The sequence below is a fragment of the Adiantum capillus-veneris genome, chromosome 9, assembly GCF_014529385.1.
Source record: "Adiantum capillus-veneris isolate H3 chromosome 9, ASM1452938v2, whole genome shotgun sequence".
NCBI lineage: Eukaryota > Viridiplantae > Streptophyta > Polypodiopsida > Polypodiales > Pteridaceae > Adiantum > Adiantum capillus-veneris.
Genome location: NC_140939.1, coordinates 109272193 through 109292641, shown reverse-complemented (window position 1 = coordinate 109292641; position 20449 = coordinate 109272193). Strand labels below are relative to the sequence as shown.

Sequence of the window (20449 nt, the reverse complement as noted above, 5' to 3'; positions counted from 1 at the left end):
TGAGGTTTTATTGAGCTAGGGGATTCTCGAATGTTGAGATCCTTTCGGTGATACAGGTCTTGGAGCGATCCCTCGAGCACCCTTAGATAGGCAGCTAGGATGTATTGACTGTGAGTTAGACAGTTGGGATTGCATCTTTGCTTTACTGCCGTTGAGGCATTGTCGCAGTCTATGCTTATAGGACAGTGACAGGACAGTGAGAGACAGTACAGGTGCAGGACAGGTTTACCCGCAGCTTACAGTGTCAGAGAGAGTGTTTTTTGAGCTATTTTTTGGTTTGTTTTTAGTACACCAGAGCCATTTTACAAAGGAGACTCTGTCAAAATTTATGCAGAATCTGAAGCTTTCTTGGTTCATTTGATAGGTTGATATTGGTTCAGAGGTCAGTTTACAGGGGAAACTCTGCCGAATTTTTCCCAGAAAAGTAAACTACTGTGAAGCGTAGCTATGGCTGGATCACAGGACACTGCTCTTTACAATATCAAGAAGCTGGATGGAACCAATTTCCCATTGTGGAAGAAGCAGATTTGGCACATGTTGGTACAAAAGAAGCAGATAAAACCTATAAAGCTCAAGGGGATAAAACCAGAAGATATGGACGAAGATGAATGGAGCGAAATGGATGAATTGGCACTTTCTACCATTATGCTGACTTGGGCAGAAAGCATTTACTTCAATGTAGCAGACGAGATGTCGGCTTATCAAGCATGGTTAAAGCTGAGTGATCTTTATGAGAAGCAGAGTGCAGCTTCACAGGTATACTGGCTTAAGAAGCTTGTTGACTTGAAGATGAAAGAAGGGACACCTATGTCCAATCATCTGAATGAGTTCAACACAATCTATAGTCAGTTGTCAGCTCAAGGTGTCAAGTTTGATGAACCTGTTAGAGGTATGTTCCTGTTGATCACATTGCCGGAAAGTTGGGACATTTTTCGCACAGCTTTGAGTAATTCTGCACCTCCAGATGGTTTGAACATAGTAGGTGTAGAAGGAAGTCTGCTTACTGAAGAAACCAATAGAAAGACAATGGACAAAGGCAAAGAAACAGCCTTAGTTGTCAGGGGAAGAACCAAAGAAAAGTACAAAGGTGGAAAGAGGAATCAGTCTCGTAGCAAGTCCCGCAGTGCTAAAGGCAAGAGTGACATAGAATGCTACCATTGTGGCAAGAAGGGTCACATGAAAAGAGACTGCAGAGAATGGAAAGCAGAAAAAGGCAAAGAGAAAGCTGAAGACCATGGTGAGAAGAACAAGTCCTCAGTGAAGATTCAAGAAATAAATGTGACAAACACTGTTGCAGAGGATGACAGTCTAGTGTCAGGAGACATCTACTTCTTGAAGAATACAATGGACTCAGCTCTTCTTACAACATCTGATGGAAATGCAGTGAGTGACTGGATTATAGACTCAGGGGCATCACTTCATGTGTCTCCAAACAAGGAGTGGTTTACTTCTTATGTGACCACTAAAGATCATGTTCGGCTAGGCAATGGGCAGACATGTGAGATCTTAGGTGTTGGAGATGTTCAATTGAAGTTTCAGAATGGCTCTTCTTTCACGCTGAAGAATGTGAGACATGTTCCCGCAATTGCAAAGAGCTTGATTAGCACAGGTTTACTTGATGATGCTGGCTACGTCACCATTTTTGGACAGAACATGTGGAAGATATCCAAGGGTTATATGACAGTAGCACATGGAGTAAAGTCTGGAGGACTTTACATGAATTATGTATCAAATGTCTCTAAAAATGTAATCAATGTAACCGAGCAGCCGAACGTTTCTTTGTGGCATAGCCGGTTAGGACATATGTCCAAGAAGAGCATGGAAATCTTGTCTCGTTCTGGTTATTTGCCTGGCTTTTCATTTAATGATTTTGAATTCTGTGAACATTGTCTGTATGGTAAGCAAACACAGCAGCCACATAAGCATAGAAGCAATAGAAGAGATACACAGTTGGCACTTGTTCATAGTGATTTGTGTGGACCTATGCCTAACCTATCTCTAGGGGGAGCTTCTTACTTTATGACATTTATAGATGATTACTCGAGGAAAGTATGGGTTTACTTTCTCAAGCACAAGGATGAAGCGTTGAGTGTTTTCAAAACGTTTGTGACACTTGTGGAGAATCAGAGTGGCAAGAAGCTTAAATGCTTACGCACTGACAATGGTGGAGAGTATGTTTCAAAGGCCCAATAGGACTTTTGTGAGTGAAAAGGTATAAAACCTGAACTTACTGCTCCTTACAATCCTCCTCAAAATGGTGTTGCTGAGAGGATGAATAGGACCATACAAGAGAAGGTCAGAAGTATGTTGTCTAATGCACAACTGCCAAATGGGTTTTGGGCTGAAGCTGTATCAACAGCTGTTCATCTTGTAAATAGATCTCCTAGCAAGGTTTTGCAGAAGGATTCAGTGCCAGAGATGGTATGGTCAGGCAAAATGTCCTCATACAAGCATCTCAGAGTCTTTGGCTGTGAGGCATATACTCACGTTCCAAAGGAATTTAGGAACAAACTTGAGCCAAAGAGTAGAAAGTGCATCTTTCTAGGCTATGGTAATTCTGGTGAGATGGGTACAGACTTTGGGATCCCGAATCCAGAAAGGTTGTCCGCAGCAATGAGGTTCACTTTAATGAATCCAAATATCATTCTAAACCAGAGAGGGTTGAGGAGATTAGAAGAGTTGTCTTCCAAGAAGATGGACCTGCACGTGCAAGACAAAATGTGAGGGCTCAAGAGGAGCAAGGACAGGATAGAGTGGAACCACAGGTTGTGGCTGAGCCTGAGCCACCTATTGTGCGTAGATCTGGACGTGTCACGCGACCTCCTGATAGGTTTGTTCCATCTATGAACTATGTCATGCTGACTGATTGCAATGAGCCTTCATGTTACAAGGAAGCAGTGCAAATGAAAGACTCCGGGAATTGGCAATTGGCCATGCAGTCAGAGATGACAGCTCTGCATAAAAACAAGACATGGAAGCTAGTTAAATTACCACAGGGCAAAAAGGCTCTACCTTGTAAATGGGTTTACAGGTATAAGATCACCGCTCATGATAGTCAGCCAAAGTACAAAGCAAGGCTTGTTGCCAAGGGCTTTAAGCAAGAACAAGGCATTGACTTTGAGGAAGTCTTCTCTCCGGTGGTCAAGATGACTACATTGAGATGCTTTCTTGCATTGGTTGCCATACTAGATTTGGTGTTGCACCAAATGGATGTCAAGACAGCGTTCTTGCATGGTGATTTAGATGTGGAAATTTACATGCAGCAGCCAGAAGGGTTTGTTGAGAAAGGCAAGGAAGATTGGGTATGCCAGTTGTTAAAGAGTCTTTATGGCTTAAAACAATCACCGAGGGCATGGTACCATAAATTCCACAAGTTTATGCTTTCTCAAGGCTACAAACGTAGTGAGTTCGATCACTGTCTATATACAAAGAAGGGTAAGGATGGTAGTTGGCTGATCCTTATTTTGTATGTGGATGACATGTTGATTGCTGGCAAGCACTTGGAAGAAATTTCAGCTTTGAAGTCAAAGATGGCAAAATCGTTTGACATGAAAGACATGGGTGAGGCGAGTCATATACTTGGTATGCGCATTGAGAGAGACAGATCAAAGAAGTTGATTTGCTTATCTCAAACAGAGTATATTGACAAGGTTTTGCAACGTTTCAATATGGAGAAGGGAAAGGCACTGAGTGTTCCATTGCCACCATATGTGAAACTTAGCAAACAAGATTGTCCTGTGTCTGAGGAAGAACAGGCTGAAATGGATAAGATTCCATATGCGTCTGCAGTGGGTAGTTTGATGTATGCAATGATTGCTACTCGCCCAGACATTGCATTTGCAGTGGGAGTAGTAAGTCGATCCATGTCAAACCCAGGCAAGAAACATTGGGAGGCAGTGAAAGGAATATTGAGATACCTGAAAGCTACAAAGAGTATGCGTATATGCTATGGGAGTCAGGAGCTAAGTGTAGAGGGTTTACAGACTCAGATTATGCAGGTGACTTAGACAACCGAAGGTCTACGTCAGGGTATGTCTTTACATTGGCTGGTGGAGCAGTATCATGGCGTTCTAGATTACAAGATTGTGTTACTCAGTCTACTACAGAGGCTGAATATGTTGCAGCATCAGAAGCATGCAAAGAATCAATTTGGCTTAATCGACTAGTAACAGATTTGGGAATCAAAAGAGAGATGCCTGTGTTATATTGTGATAGTCAAAGTGCTATACAATTGGCTCGCAATCCAGTTTATCACTCAAAGACAAAGCATGTGGATGTGAAGTATCATTTCATCAGGGAAATGCTCGAGGATAAGCAACTTCAGCTTGTCAAAGTTCACACCACAGAAAATCCTGCTGATCTACTTACAAAAGGACTTCCCTCAGAGAGCTTTGCGCATTTTCGCAAGCTGTTAGGTGTAGGGTAGTACATCACTTCTCTACATCTCTTGTATATTAGCTTGTATAGTAGCTTCTCTCACACTTAAAGTACCACATTGGACTTTAAGTGGGAGGTTGTTGGGGTATAAAGCCCAATGTGGTCGCCCAGGTAAGTGGGCGGGCCGCCAGGTATGTACACATATTCTTTTGTAAAAACCTAATAAGAACTCACTATGCTCTACACATTACAGTAGAGCGAGTCCACCATATCGTCGTGCTCTTCTTCTCGCACTCTCTCTCGCGTCGCACTTCCGCTCGTACTCCTTCACTTGTCAGTGTGGACCTTGGCTGCAGAGATGAGATTTTACCATCATTGCCATATTATTTGCATAGAACATTTATAGATAGGCCTCGGGAGAATAGGCAAAAAAGCTCCAGAGCAAAGTTTTTTCTAGCTAGTGGGGGGCGATTTTTACCTTTTAGCTGTTTACGAGGCGTGGAAATCTCGAAATCTCACCATTATATTGTGTGAACGTTTTAGTGTTGCCGGCATGCTTGAAGTGAAGAACCACTCTGTGTTAGGTTGAGCATGTTTGTTCAAAAGTTGACAAAGCGTAAGGGGCTATCCCAAGATTTGTGTGGTGTGTGCTCCCCAAATTGAATGGACTTTGGCCATACTGTGTTGATACAATATAAAGAAATACTGAAAGGTTTGGGGCCAATACTCTCTGGGGTGAAATTCCGCCACTCAGTTGTTATTGAAGTGCTAAAAATCTATTCAGTATGTTCTTGTCTATTGGCACGTGGTGCCCGTCTTGTGACAGCCAGAGCCACTCTCCAGGGTCCCAGTCCAACTGCATAAGAGGCTTGCCCTACCAGATCCATAGTCTCCAAAATGGAGTCTCCTCAACAGTGAAAACAGGGTCGACACATGATCTTCTCTGGAAAGAGCCAACTACTCTAACAAGCTGCCAATGAACAATCAGCCACTGATCAAGTAAAACTTCACCCTCAAAGTCTAATCCGATGTGACGTCCATGATGGCCCGTCTACACTTAAGGTATGCAACTCTAGGTGGTCAAAGCCTTACCCTACATTCAACATGGATAATAAAAATAGCCCAGAAGTCTTTTCTTTCCGTTTCTTGCAACACATGCATGTAAACGAATACATTGATAGGAAGATATTCTACCAACAAAAGATTGTTTTCTTGTTCGGGGTTGAAAGCATGGTTTGGTGGTACAATATGCACTGTCAAGGACACAAATTTTTTTTGGTAAAAAATTAGCCTTTTTTGGTGAAGTCTTTTTTATCCACTTTATTGGAAAATTCGTTTTTATCCTTTTTAGGGGAATTCTTTTATGTACAAAAAAAAACGTTTGGTTTCTAACAGCATAGTTCTATGTAATGATTATAGACGAGTCGTGATCTCTCTCTCTCTGTGCAATGTTAAAGACCAAAGACCCCTGTTGAGCAACAATCGGGTCTCCTAAAATGAGATCAAAATACACCCACCATCCTTGGTGGGAAGGTAAAGTAGACTCTGTTGCTAAATTGGCTTTATCAAACAAGAAAATAATTATAAATGAATTATTGGATTTATAAGTGAGAGGGTTTTCTCGCTTGGAACACCAACAAAAATAATTCTAATTGAATTATTGGAATTTTATGTGAGAGGGTTTTTCTCACTGGAGACATCTGAGTACAGAGTATTCCTAGTGCGTCGTTCAAAATAATGACGAGAGCACTGAGAACGGGAATATCTGTAAGGCCACCAGGAACGGGTACTTCTGATGCGTCACATCGGATGGGTGACAGGAAGCATCGGAAAGAAGTATCCGACCATCCGGGAACGGACATCTCTGATGCGTCATAGGATGGGTGACATAGAGCATCGTGAAGGAGATTGTACCGTAAGTTCGGTAAGAAAGGACTAGGTGATGGGTATTCCTGATGCGTCACAAGGTGGGTGATGGGTGCATCGGAAAGGGGATATCCATAGTCGAGAGGAAATCCGAACTGGAAAAGAGGAATACGCGTAAGACGCAAGCACAAGAATAAAGATGGGTTCTGAGAAGCTTTTCTTAAAAAGCGGAAAATTTTAACGAGTTTTCTGGGAAGAACAAACGCTTTCCCGCGAGGAATCTTTGTCTGCATTGCATTTGTGCATGTGGTTGCATACAGGGACGCCTGGGAAGTGTTGTGAAAAGCATTGTTTTAAACTTATGAGGTTTTATTGAGTTTTTGGGCAAGTTCAGACCAATTTAAAAATATGTTGGCCGTCCACTTAATAAGTGGGCAGCCACTTAGAAAATAAAGCAACAAAACCAACCAGAGAATTCTCTCTTCCTATTCCGGGTAGGGAAAAAAAAAAAAAAGGGCCGCGATCTCTACGCGAGGAGCTATTCGTGCCGTGGTCAAGGAGCTATAAAAGCACCACATGCCCTCGTTGAAAAGGGAGTTACCAACGCCAGCAAGAGAAGACTCTGCCGCCAGATAACGCAAGAGATCGCGAGACTATGAAGCACGGAATTCGCTTTTCCCGCACAAGAGCGACAGGTATCTATTGTGGATTCGCCGTACGAATTGTTGTCGCGTGTTTGCGTGTGTGTTTGCAGGTACTTCATCCCGAAGGAGAAGTGAGAAGGCTTCGGCCTACGCTTGGGAATTCCAGAAACGGAATTCGGAAATTGTCTGCGGAGTCTCAACTCCGAGTACAGTCGGAAAAAGGATTGAGAGCTTGTCTCTCGGATTTCCCTTACGGGAAGGAACGACCATCGAGTCAGAGATTTAGAACGGAGGGGTTTTCTCCGGTTCTTGTGCTTGTAAAAAGATTCTCCCTAATAAAGAATTCCTTTAAGGGGGGGACCAACCCATCCTCTGGTCCCTAGTACTATGTCGATCTTCTCACTCTGTCTCTCTCTCTATTTATTTCTCTCTATATCCTCTGGCTTCAGTATTAAGTGATAAATTCTATTTATCCGAGTATATTTTATATTGTTATGCGCTCCCGTTTGTGACAGTGGATGTTGCTAAATTGGCTTTATCAAACAGGAAAATAATTCTAAATGAATTATTGGATTTATAAGTGAGAGGGTTTTCTCGCTTAGAACACCAAGAAAAATAATTCTAATTGAATTATTGGAATTTTATGTGAGAGGGTTTTTCTCACTGGAGACATCCGAGTAGAGAGTATTCCTAGTGCGTCGTTCAATGTAATGACGAGAGCATTGAGAACAGGAATATATGTAAGGCCACCAGGAACGGGTACTTCTGATGCGTCACATCGGATGGGTGACAGGGAGCATCGGAAAGAAGTATCCGACCATCCGGGAACGGACATCTCTGATGCGTCATAGGATGGGTGACATAGAGCATCGTGAAGGAGATTGTACCGTAAGTTTGGTAGGAAAGGACTAGGTGATGGGTATTCCTGATGCGTCATAAGGTGGGTGACGGGTGCATCGGAAAGGGGATATCCATAGTCGAGAAGAAATCCGAACTGGAAAAGAGGAATATGCGTAAAGACGCAAGCACAAGAATAAAGATGGGTTCTGAGAAGCTTTTCTTAAAAAGTGAAAAATTTTAACAAGTTTTCCGGGAAGAGCAAACTTTTTCCCGCGAGGAATCTATGTCTGCATTGCATTTGTGCATGTGGTTGCATCCAGGGACGCCTGGGAAGTGTTGTGAAAAGCATTGTTTTAAACTTATGAGGTTTTAGTGAGTTTTTCGGCAGGTTCAGACCAATTTTAAAATATGTTGGCCGTCCACTTAATAAGTGGGTAGCCACTTAGAAAATAAAGCAACAAAACCAGCCAGCGAATTCTCTCTCCCTATTTCGGGTAGGGGAAAAAAAAAAAAAACGGCCGCGATCTCTACGTGAGCAGCTATTCGTGCCGTGGTCAAGGAGCTATAAAAGCACGACATGCCCTCATTGAAAAGGGAGTTACCAACGTCAGCAAGAGAAGACTCTGCCGCCAGATAACGCATGAGATCGCGAGACTACGAAGCACGGAATTCGCTTTTCCCGCACAAGAGCGACAAGTATCTATTGTGGATTCGCCATACGAATTGTTGTCGCGTGTTTGCGTGTGTGTTTGCAGGTACTTCATCGCGAAGGAGAAGCGAGAAGGCCCTACGCTTGGGAATTCCGGAAACGGAATTCGGAAATTGTCTGCGGAGTCTCAACTCCGAATACAGAGGGAAAAAGGATTCAGAGCTTGTTTCTCGGATTTCCCTTACGGGAAGGAACGACCATCGAGTCAGAGATTTAGAACGGAGGGGTTTTCTCCGGTTCTTGTGCGTGTAAAAAGATTCTCCCTAATAAAGAATTCTCTTTAAGGGGGGGGACCAGCCCATCTTCTGGTCCCCAGTACTATGTCGATCTTCTCACTCTGTCTCTCTCTCTCTATTTATTTCTCTCTATATCCTCTGGCTTCAGTATTAAGTGATAAATTCTATTTATCCGAGTATATTTTATATTGTTATGCTCTCCCGTTTGTGACAGTGGAAGTTGCTAAATTGACTTAATCAAACAGGAAAATAAGGCTAAATGAATTATTGGATTTATAAGTGAGAGGGTTTTCTCGCTTGGAACACCAAGAAAAATAATTCTAATTGAATTATTGGAATTTTATGTGAGAGGGTTTTTCTCACTGGAGACATCTGAGTAGAGAGTATTCCTAGTGCGTCGTTCAAAGTAATGACGAGAGCACTGAGAACGGGAATATCTGTAAGGCCACCAGGAACGGGTACTTCTGATGCGTCACATCAGATGGGTGACAGGGAGCATCGGAAAGAAGTATCCGACCATCCGGGAACGGACATCTTTGATGCGTCATAGGATGGGTGACAGAGAGCATCGTGAAGGAGATTGTACCGTAAGTTCGGTAGGAAAGGACTAGGTGATGGGTATTCCTGATGCGTCACAAGGTGGGTGGCGGGTGCATCGGAAAGGGGATATCCATAGTCGAGAGGAAATCCGAACTGGAAAAGAGGAATAAGCGTAAAGACGCAAGCACAAGAATAAAGATGGCTTCTAAGAAGCTTTTCTTAAAAAGCGAAAAATTTTAACGAGTTTTTCGGGAAGAGCAAACGCTTTCCCGCGAGGAATCTATGTCTGCATTGCATTTGTGCATGTGGTTGCATACAGGGACGCCTGGGAAGTGTTGTGAAAAGCATTGTTTTAAACTTATGAGGTTTTATTGAGTTTTTGGGCAGGTTCAGACCAATTTTAAAATATGTTGGCCGTCCATAAGTGGGCAGCCACTTAGAAAATAAAGCAACAAAACCAGCCAACGAATTCTCTCTCCCTATTTCGGGTAGGGAAAAAAAAAAAAAAAAACAAAAAAAAAAAAACAAAAAATATTAATTAAAAATTAAAAAAAAAAAAAAAAACTACCGCGATCTCTACGCGAGCAGCTATTCGTGCCATGGTCAAGGAGCTATAAAAGCACCACATGCCCTCATTGAAAAGGGAGTTACCAATGTTAGCAAGAGAAGACTCTGCCGCCAGATAACGCAAGAGATCGCGAGACTACGAAGCACGGAAGTCGCTTTTCCCGCGCAAGAGCGACAGGTATCTATTGTGGATTCGCCATACGAATTGTTGTCACGTGTTTGCGTGTGTGTTTGTAGGTACTTCATCGCGAAGGAGAAGCGAGAAGGCCCTACGCTTGGGAATTCCGGAAACGGAATTCGGAAATTATCTGCGGAGTCTCAACTCCGAGTACAGACGGAAAAAGGATTCAGAGCTTGTTTCTCGGATTTCCCTTACGGGAAGGAACGACCATCGAGTCAGAGATTTAGAACGGAGAGGTTTTTTCCGGTTCTTGTGCTTGTAAAAAGATTCTCCCTAATAAAGAATTCTCTTTAAGGGGGGGGACCAGCCCATCTTTTGGTCCCCAGTACTATGCCGATCTTCTCACTCTGTCTCTCTCTCTCTCTCTCTCTCTCTATTTATTTCTCTCTATATTCTCTGGCTTCAGTATTAAGTGATAAATTCTATTTATCCGAGTATATTTTATATTGTTATGCGCTCCCGTTTGTGACAGACTCTCCCTCGATCAAGGCATGCCAATTGGGTGGAATGGCCTCATTGATCTCTCTCATACGGGTAGTAACTCCTCTGCGAATCATATAGGTTGCTCCAATAACGTGTGCCCCAACTAAGGATACATCTGTCCAACAGCGTAAAGAGCTTGCCGGCCCGTCATCCCATCTAGCCCAATCAATGTGAGTCCACTCACCTAGCTGACATCCTTCTGCATCTATCACATATGCATTCCATACAAGTGGTTGCCTCGCTACCTCCTCAACAGAAGAAGGCACGTGTCGGATCAAAGCAAGATGGAAATCTCTCTCTCTCTCTCTCTCTCTCTCTCTCTCTCTCTCTCTCTCTCTCTCTCTTCTTCTCGGGTGTGTGTGGGGGTATGTATGCGCTAATTAGAAGAGGAAAATGGTATAACATTTCTATCACCCAAGTGTCGTAGATTGGTTATGCCATTTCCCTCTTGAATAACACGTCTTGAGTACTGCGTTTAGGATGACATTTAGTCTTTATGAGTTTCTAGTGATGCCATTTGGTCTTACAAATGCTCCCGCTACGTTCAATAGGATGATGGACCGGATTTTCCGCTCGCATCAAAAGTTTGTTGGCACATTCTTTGATGACATCATAGTCTATTTGAAGAATGAAGAGGAGCATAGGCGCACTTGACCATTGTGTTCGAAGAGTTGCGCAGTCACAGGTTACTTGTCAATCCTAAGAAAAGTGAATTCTTCTTGGAAGAGATCCACTTTCTTGGCCACAGTGTCAAAGATCGTGTTCAAATGGATCCCGCAAAGGTTGAAGCTATTAAGACATGGCCAGACTTAAAGACTGTGCACGACGTCCGAAGTTTCTTGGGATTGTGCTCATACTATAGAAGGCTTATAAGGAATTTTGCAAAGATAGCTTCACCTCTTCACGCAGAAAGAGGTCACTTTCAAATGGACCCAAAGAGAGATTTTAGCTTTTAGTCTCTTAAAGGAAAGTTGACTTCAGCTCCCGTGATTGTTTTACTAGACCTCAAGAAGTCATTTGTTGTCGAGTGTGACGCATGTGGCAATAGCATCGGAGCAATGCTAATGCAAGATGGTCAGGTAGTGCGCTCGCTGCTTGCTGCCGCCTCTCGATTGGCTCTGGCAGTGCTGGTTTCTAGACAGTGCTAGGCGGGGCTTTTTTGCAGAGAATTTACTCTGTCCGCTTCTTCTTCGACAGAGCAGCAGACACAGATGGAGGCTCAAGCTCCGCCACAGAGGGACTCTGATGAAGTCCCCTCGCTCGACCCTGCTGAGCCCACCATTCGACTTGCTCTCACTCCGACAGAGCAAGCGAGCTTAGCCGCAGAGGTGGATCGTCTGCAGGCGACTTCCGTCATCTGTAAGATTCTCGACACCAGACCTAGCAGAGGAGAGCTGCGTGACCTTCTCCAAGCTCGCCTTCTTGCAGAGGTGGGCAAGATCTTGGACGTTCAGTTCCTCGAACAAGGCTGCTATCAGATCAAGTTTGAGACCTCCGAGATGGCATCCAAGGTCATCACATGAGCCCCTTGACCATCCGAGCAATTCGAGCCCACTTTCGACAGTGGAGACATGGTTTTGACCCTACTTCAGATGTTCTGGTAGAGGAGGCAGACCTTCCCATCTCCGTCTCCTTTCCTGGTTTGAGGAGGGAGTACCTACAACTTTTGTCCAGGATAGGCTCAGCGATTGGGACTGTCCTGGAGACACCTCGCATGGCAGCCTTAGTAGCTACCAAGGTGGCAGGCATTCCCTTGGTACGTGTTCTGCTTAGGGACACCTACACTCTCTCGAAGGTTATCTTACTTCCTTGGGTGAGTGGGCATTGGTTCCGACAGAGCGTGGAGTATTCGGGCCTCCCGAATCAGTGTTTCATTTGTCGACAGATGGGCCATCTCTTAAAGGCATGTCCATGGAGGAGACCCTGACCTACACCATAGGCCCAGCCCAAGCCCTCAAAGGCTGGCCAGCAGCAGCAAGCAGAGCCACAGAGTTCACAGGCAGCGCCACCCTCCGAGCCTGAGGCTCAAGCAACGGAGGGTTGGCAGCAGGTTCGTGGTCGACGTCGGCAGTGGCCACTGCGCCAGCCTGGCACTCAGAGTGATCCTTAGGCTCCTGCCCAACAGCAGTGGGTTCCCACGGGAAACCGATTCGACCCTCTTCAGCAGAATGAGGTCCAGGTAAAGAAATCCCGACGACAACGAATGTCGAAGCTCGTCAGACCAAGAAAGGCTGTCCCTCTCTCGCCAAACGACTCATGGAAAAAGCGTTGCCAAGAGATCTCCTAGCAGCTGAAGAAGGCCCTGCCCCCTTGGACGGCTGAGGGACTAGAGCGGGAGGAGGTGAGGGAGCAGGGGGAGAAGGGGGCGAGGGGGAGCGGCAGAGGAGGGAGGGAGAGCAGAGGGAGAAGGGGGGGGGGGACTGTCGAGGGTGAGGCTGAGGTGGAGACTGGAGCATTTCAGAGTTCATGTACTGTTCCTTGCAGCTAGGGAGATAGAGGCCTTGGACTCGGCGGTTGGCTTCGCTTTTCCCCTCTGCGGCAGGAACCACGCTGAGTGGACTATAGACTCAGTGATGGAGTGGCTGTAGACACAGGCCCTAGAATTCTCTCACCACATGGGAGACCTAGGAGTGACAGACATGCTTCAGACTCTTTGGCCATTGGCCAAGTTTGTTGTGACACCTCCAGACGCAACAAGATGTAGACACATTGTGGTTCACTTTTTTGCTGACACGCAGAGCCCGCCATGCTATGTACACATACATGAGGACTCTTGGACAAAGGAGGTTGCTTTACGCATGGCTCAGTCTACTTGGGCTTGGGTTGGACACTCTTTGCAGTCACGCCTATCTCGAGGACGCTCGGATGCGGATTACTCCCCATCCAAGCCTGCCTCGAAGATAGCACGGTTAGCTGTTGTGGCAGCATCAATTCTCTCTCGCTCCCCATGAGGATTGTCTCATGGAATGTACAGGGACTAGGTGGGCCCGAGTTTCAGCGTCAGAGGGGTTGCCCGTGTCAGGAGCTTCAGCGATACCTCGTGGGAGGAGAGATTGACCTGCTTATGCTACAGGAGCATCATCTGTATGAGAGCCGCATTAGACGTTGTGGTCAGCTTTTGCCTGGACGGTATGAGACTTTTTGGTCAGCTGATTTTGGACCTGGAGGCATCCAGGGCAGGGTATGTATGACTATTGCGGATTCTTTGCAGCAGGCCATTGTGGGCAGAGGGATTATTGTGCCAGGCAAGGCTCAGTGAATCACTATGCATGTTCAGGGTTGTCTCGTGGGCTTCCTGAACATCTATGTGCCCAATGTGGCGAGTGCACGTGCAGAGTTTTGGTCTCAGATTGTTTAGTCTCACCCGCAGGCAGAGCAATGGTGCATAGGGAGTGACTTCAACATGTTGGAGGAACCCTCTGACAAGATTGGTGGTAGCCACACTACTGTGCATGGAGTTGAGCTGGCAGCTTGGGAGAGGCTTTGTATGACTCTGCGGGTTACAGATGTGTGGCAGCATTCCAGTTTTGTGAGGCCCCCAGGCCTTCTCTCGTTCGGATTGCATAGTGGGAGGCGTGAATCTATCTCAGATAGATCGCTTTAACACTAGTGACCACTTCTGTGACTTGGGTGGGACAGTAGGCATTCTGGCAGGACCTCCTTTTCGAACCATGCTGCAGTGATCCTTATAGTGATTGATAGACAGAGGAGGGGAAGCACGATGCTTCGCATCCCAGAGAGGGTCTTGATGGACTCAGTGCTTAGAGAGCGAGTGGAGGCTCTTTGGACAGAGAGCTTAGACATGCAAGATTCTCCTGCTAACAGAGTGGCCTAAGGACTTGCTCAGCTAAGTCGACTCTTTCTCTAGGAGTCTTCGGATCGCCTGGCTGCAGTGATAGAGGAGGAGCAGCGTCTCTGACGGGGCGTTGCTTCCCTGCAGAGGATGTAGGAGCAGCATCCAGACAGTCCTTGGTTGGAGGAGCAATTACAGCAAGCTCGCCAGGAGCTCGTCAGCACAGAGGAGAGGCGCCATGAGTTTGCTTTCCATCGACAGGCATCTCAATGGACTCAGGTGGGTGACAGAGTGACTTGAGGCAGTGGGACCTCGGCATTCGCATGCCAAGGTCAGTCAGTTGAGGAGGCCCGACGGGTCAGTTGCTTCAGAGCCAGAGGACATGCGTGCAGTTGCCACTGATTTCTACCTTGATCTACTGTCAGCAGAGCCTTAGTCAAAGCGTCAGGATGCATGCAGAGAGTAGGTGTGGGCACGGATGCCTTGTCTTGTGACTGAGGAGATGCGCTAGAGGCTTGAGCTACCTCTCCAGCTAGAGGAGCTACACACGGCTTAGCGCACTCCCACGTCGTAGCTGTCTAGGTGAGGATAGGGAGACCTACCAAGTTTAATAACATAGTTTCTGTGGGGTGGAAGCATGACTGGGTAGTACACTTTTATGGGTTGAAAGTTGTTTTTTAATAGCCACTTAATAGCTATGTCATTAGCGGTTAGCACCTTTGAAAATTTTGGATTCAAAAAACACTTGAAAAATACACCAAAAGCTGGTACGTGCAAGAGAGGGAATGGTATCCCAAAAGCTCACGTGGGTGTTGAGCACACTGAGCGCATTCACACAGCCCCTCTTTGTTTCAAGCAAGAAGCAATAGCAGCAGGGAAGTTTCTCTTGTGTCCTAAAGTCTAAAGTAAAGTTTCGGGTGAAAGCCAAAGTCTACCGCCCTACGGGCAGGTTGCACTTCATCGAGCATAATCCAGACTCGTTTGGAAGGATACAGAAGGTCAGTCGTGGTTTAGCAAGTCGAGCCCTATCCAGGATGGTCCCAACAGGTTGATTTTGTTCTAGCGTAGTCTATAGATTAGGGTCAGCCTAGTTCAAATTGGTCTAGTATGGTCTAGCAAGTCGAATAGACGGAAGTTCTCTTCTCGCTAGGCTAGTCAGCTCTTAGGTGCTCATGTATGACACATACAAGGTAGTTTAAAGACCATTCCAACCCCCTCAAGAGCCCTATGCAATATCAACACAAAAAGTTGAACCCTTCTTACCAAGTACAAGTCCTCCACCCTCACTTCCACTATCTCCCTAGGCATCCATCTCAACCACCTTCGTCAAATCTTCTACCACACATTCTAACACCTCCTTTATTCTCCCCAAACCAGCTCCAGAGCACAAGCAATCCGCAACAGCAATTGACGAACTCACAAGTATTACAAGCCGGTACTCTAGACATTGCACCTTCTCCAGGAAGCATGCAAGAGAATGAGTCTTAGCCTCATATTTAAAGGCCCTAGGCCCCAAAAGCAGTTTATAGTGAAAAGCCTTCAAACTCAAAAGCATATGGTCCAAAAGCAATGCCAAAAAGCTGCCAGCATAAATCACGGAATTTTGTACAGCAGTCAGCGCAAAACGCAGAAATCCATACAGTCTGCCACGTCATCATGTCAGCGCAATTTTCGGATTTTCCGTACAGCTGCCACGCTACTACGCAATTCTTTCTGTGTATGTGTGGGTCCTTCTCTATTTTAATCCTTTATGTCACTTGGGCCGCACCCTGCAGATGATACCAGATGCAGGGCATGAGTTGGATTTCTACCACTGCGACTTAGTTTAACCACAATATGTAGCATTACATTGTGGATCATGCGGAAGGCTCACCGTGCCCACATTTTGGGCTCTCAATCCTCTCCTACGTCCACCGTTTTGACAGCCATTTGGACAGAGCTACTGCATACTCTTTGCAGTCATTGGAACTCTTCAGCCGGCTCCTCCAGCTCCTCTAGGGCACCAGAGCAATGTAGATGTATCTTTCTTCATAGATGGGCAAGATCGTCAGTCCTTTTTTGTCATGAACATGGCTGCATCATATGGCATTATGCACCCCCACAGTGGTTTCTTTTCCATTCATCATACAGACCACCTTGATGTATATGTAGCTCACAATTTGGTAGCCCACTTTTGTACCTCCTTTGGGAGATAGGCCATTGCGCATCACTAGAGGTCTCTTATGAACATAGAATACAGCTACCTTTTCCACCCAAAAAGAGAGAGAGAGAGAGAGAGAGAGAGAGAGAGAGAGAGAGAGAGAGAGAGAGAGAGAGAGAGAGTGGCGGAGTTTCACTCCTAGATGGCATTGGTATTTCTTTATATTGCCTTCATTAGGAAGAGGATGGGTCTAAGAGGGCCTCTTTATTTGTTATGAGATTATGGAGGTGATTAACGTTTTGACGAATAAATGCACGCCATGTGTGTAAGAATGGTGGGTGTGTAAGAGAGGTGTAAGAGTGGTCAAAGGATGCACTTTTCTCACCAAAAAGTGGATGGATAAGTCTATGATTTTTGGACTTGCATAACTCCTACATATGATCTCCAATTTAAGCGGAGATTATAGATCTTTAATCTACACTCCAAGATCTTTCCACATGTTACATGATATGATTTTTCCCGCTAGATTAAATTTCATTTTAGGGGGGAAATTTGAATTCAAATAAACTAGTCGTTTTGCCTCTTTGAATTCAAAAGTTATCCTTTTATTGCTTTCTTAATAATAGAGGTTTGACTCCCTTAAACTGCCAAATAAAGAGGCCCTTCTGGACTCCATTCTCTTCCTTAATGTAATAAGGTACAACTTTGTGGCTCTGCTCTGCTCTCCACGTGGTAGAATGTCAAAGAGAGAACCCACATGGCTTATTTAAAGGCCCAAGCCCCATCCAAAAGCAATTGCATGAAAGCAAAGTTTTCAAATCATGTGGTCCAAAATCTGGTGCCCCAAATCATGGAATTCTGTACAACCTGCCAGCGCAAAATCCATGATGTCTATATAGCCTACCATGTCAACATATTTTATGCATAATTGGCTTGTGGAAGTGTTTTTAGGGTTTTAGGCTGCTTGGCCACTGATCTACAAGTTGTTAGGGTTAGGATTTTTCATCCTAACCCCTAAGTCTTCAATTAGAGGTTTTAGCGCAAATCATGGAATTCCGTACAACTTGCCAGCGCAAAATCCATGATGTCTATATAGCCTACCATGTCAACATATTTTATGCATAATTGGCTTGTGGAAGTGTTTTTAGGGTTTTAGGCTGCTTGGCCACTGATCTACAAGTTGTTAGGGTTAGGATTTTTCATCCTAACCCCTAAGTCTTCAATTAGAGGTTTTAGGCCCCTTGGCCGACTTCAGTAACTTTGAAAGTCTTCTTCTTCTTCTTCTTCTTTTGCTAGGGTTTATGCCCCTCGGCCGGGATGTGCAGGTTGGCTAGGGTTAGGATGAGGGAGTCCTAACCTCCTTACACTTCGCTCCATTGATGGTGGAAGCCAATCCCTTGGTGCAAGAGCTAGCAAATATCCAGACGGGAGGCCGTATTGGCATTTTGGAAGCTGGTGCATGTTAAGCAAGGTGAGCTATTCCATGGACCAATCATCCGTAAGTCGGTCAGTGCCCATGAGCTTCCCATTTTGTTTTCTCCGAACATGCCAGCAGGCTAGATGAGCCCGTCTTGTCCTCTCTAGCTTCCACCATATTAATATTTTCCATGATGCACGGATCTCCTTTCAAAGGCTTATTTGGCTGTTATGTTGGCATCACAAGTATGTATCTGTTAATAATGGTGAGAAATTGCTTTGCCCACTTAATTCTCATGCCCCAGACTCCCCCTGAGACATGATTCAACACCACTTGCAGTTCAAGATCCCTATTTATTATAGTTCGCACCCCATTGATACCAAGTTCTCCCTCCTCGTAGAACGCGAGCTTTTTCCCTGTTGCTTGTTTCCTACAACTGGCGGCATCCAAGTGATGTTCTTGGATCACCCGACAGTTTGTAGTTGACTTTCTTATCTTGTCCTAAAACAGAGCACTCTTTTTTACCGATTTGATGCCCTTCACATTCCAAGATTGAATATGTAGTCCCTCAATCATTGAAAAAGCTGGACAACTCAACTTCTAGAGAAACTTCCTACGTATTCTTCCTTCTGTTGTCTTCTGCCATTTCACTCAGATGAGTCCTCTTTGCTGCCACTCATAGCACAAGTTACTTGGTACCTCTAAGTTTGTGTGTTTAATTGGATTAGCCCTTAGATGGTTATGGAAAGACAACTTTAGTACTTCATTTATTTTGTTAATTTGGCGTAAGAATTTTATGTTTAGACCTCTTGAGAATTCTTAGATTATTTCTTTTGGTACGTAAGCTTGGGGGTCTGCTAGATAATCATGTTAATATACCACGTGAATTCAATAGGAGAGGTTTTTTATTTTTCAAAATTTAAGCATTCAACAGAGATATGTTAACGAGGGTGTTTTTTTGAAAAAATAGTGCTAATTCAGAAAAGAAGAGGGATCAATCAATTCGTGTCAAAATTTTAACATGGGGTTTTAAACGGTCCTTGTGAACGCATACAGTACTTCAGTACCTTTAAAGCTACAAAAAGTGGCTTTCTTTTTACGGAACTTGTTAAGTGCTGCTCCCAATAATGCTTAACAAAATCACTTCCAATTAATTAAATCGTTACCGATTTTTGTGTCAAATTTCAAAGTGTTTTCAAGTTATAATACTGTAATGTGTAAAATTTACGTCGATTTTTTGGCAAGACACGCTTGGAATCTAGTTTATATTTGAGATTTCAGCTGATTAAAATTGCATTAAAGGTTGTATATTGTAAACGCCACTCCCAATGAATCCAGAACATTGTAGCATCCACACTATCTTACACTGGCATGTTTCAAATGGGATCTACGGTTGGGAGCATTTAAGGCGTGCGATGCGGTGTGGTAAAGCTGGAACATGCCCGGTGTATTAGAAGCTAGGTTATCCTCCTGCCCATGCCCGTGTGAGATAGTGCTGAGGCTATGTTATGGCAGCTTTGTTTGTGTGGCTGTGATATATCAAGACACAGCCTGGCCCGTTTGATATGGTGTTGACAGTCCATCAATGTGTGAATTGGAAGCTATGTTATGGCAGCTTTCTGTGTAACTATATCTAGGCCTAGTTTTTATTCCATTGTAAGTTGTAATGATGTGTTATATGCGGTACAAATTAAGAGGCAGCAGATCAAAGTGTACCTGGAATTTTTTGTTTCTGCACCTAAAATTTCGAGCGGACTAGCTATTGAATAATAACACTTGTTCCGTCTGAAAATGAAAAAGAAGACAAAATTTGACATTTGAAAACAGTTTGTAGGGAAAGTTTGCAGAAGCACAAATTTGGATTCTACCAAAACAATGCTTTAAATGTTGAAATTCATGTACGAGAAGAAAAAAGGAGTGATGAAGGTCTATTCTAAATTCCCCTTTGAATGCTCATTAACTAATGGACGAGAGATTGTTTTTAGCACTGATTATGGGTAAAATTACCGGATGTCAAAATTTGGAACGTGCAATGAAATTTGCAAAATGATCAATTCTTTTTTTGATGCACAAGCTGGTGTTGAAGTCAGGCATAGCCAATCTTGACGAGGTTCTTTTTTCGTAGATCTCTCTCTGTGATAGCATGGCCAGTGGTAGCATGTGACAAGATGTTTGATGCTGGCTTTCTTGTGTTACCGTCTTGCCAAGGTGCTCAAGTGCGGAGTTTTGAAGCTTGTGGGTACTCGGTGTAGAGACAGGTTGTTCATTGCAAAGACCTGTAGGATGCCATATGGTATAAAATTATAAAGTTAAATTTATGAACAATGCGATGTTATAAAGTTAAATATATAAATTTAACTTCAGAAATTTATATGGTTTTGCTTTCAATCGTGGTGCTAAATAGTTTGTTAATGCTACTCATATTGTGTACGATGCGTCTTATGTGACATGAAAAGTTGCATGCAAGTTTCAAGAATCTTTTTCAGGAATATATGGTGAACCTAACTTTTAGGAAGAAGAGATTAACTTTAATCTTACGCATAATTAAGGCAAATGGATCATATCTAGACTCTAAAATTGTTGTATGGAAGTTGTTACTATTACTCTTGTTTACCTACTTATATTTGATAGACCTCAAAGCAGAAGGTTGGTTCAT

General features: G+C 44.2%; 1 long non-coding RNA gene across 1 annotated transcript in view; it reads left to right on the top strand.

Annotated features, from left to right (window-relative positions):
• Positions 1 to 20212, top strand: part of LOC147450960 (uncharacterized) — a 61141-nt gene extending 40929 nt beyond the window's left edge. Inside the window, exon 4 of the long non-coding RNA XR_015189177.1 lies at positions 19919 to 20212. This is a non-coding gene — a long non-coding RNA (uncharacterized LOC147450960). The remainder of the gene's footprint in view (positions 1 to 19918) is intronic.
• The last annotated feature ends 237 nt before the right edge of the window (positions 20213 to 20449 follow it).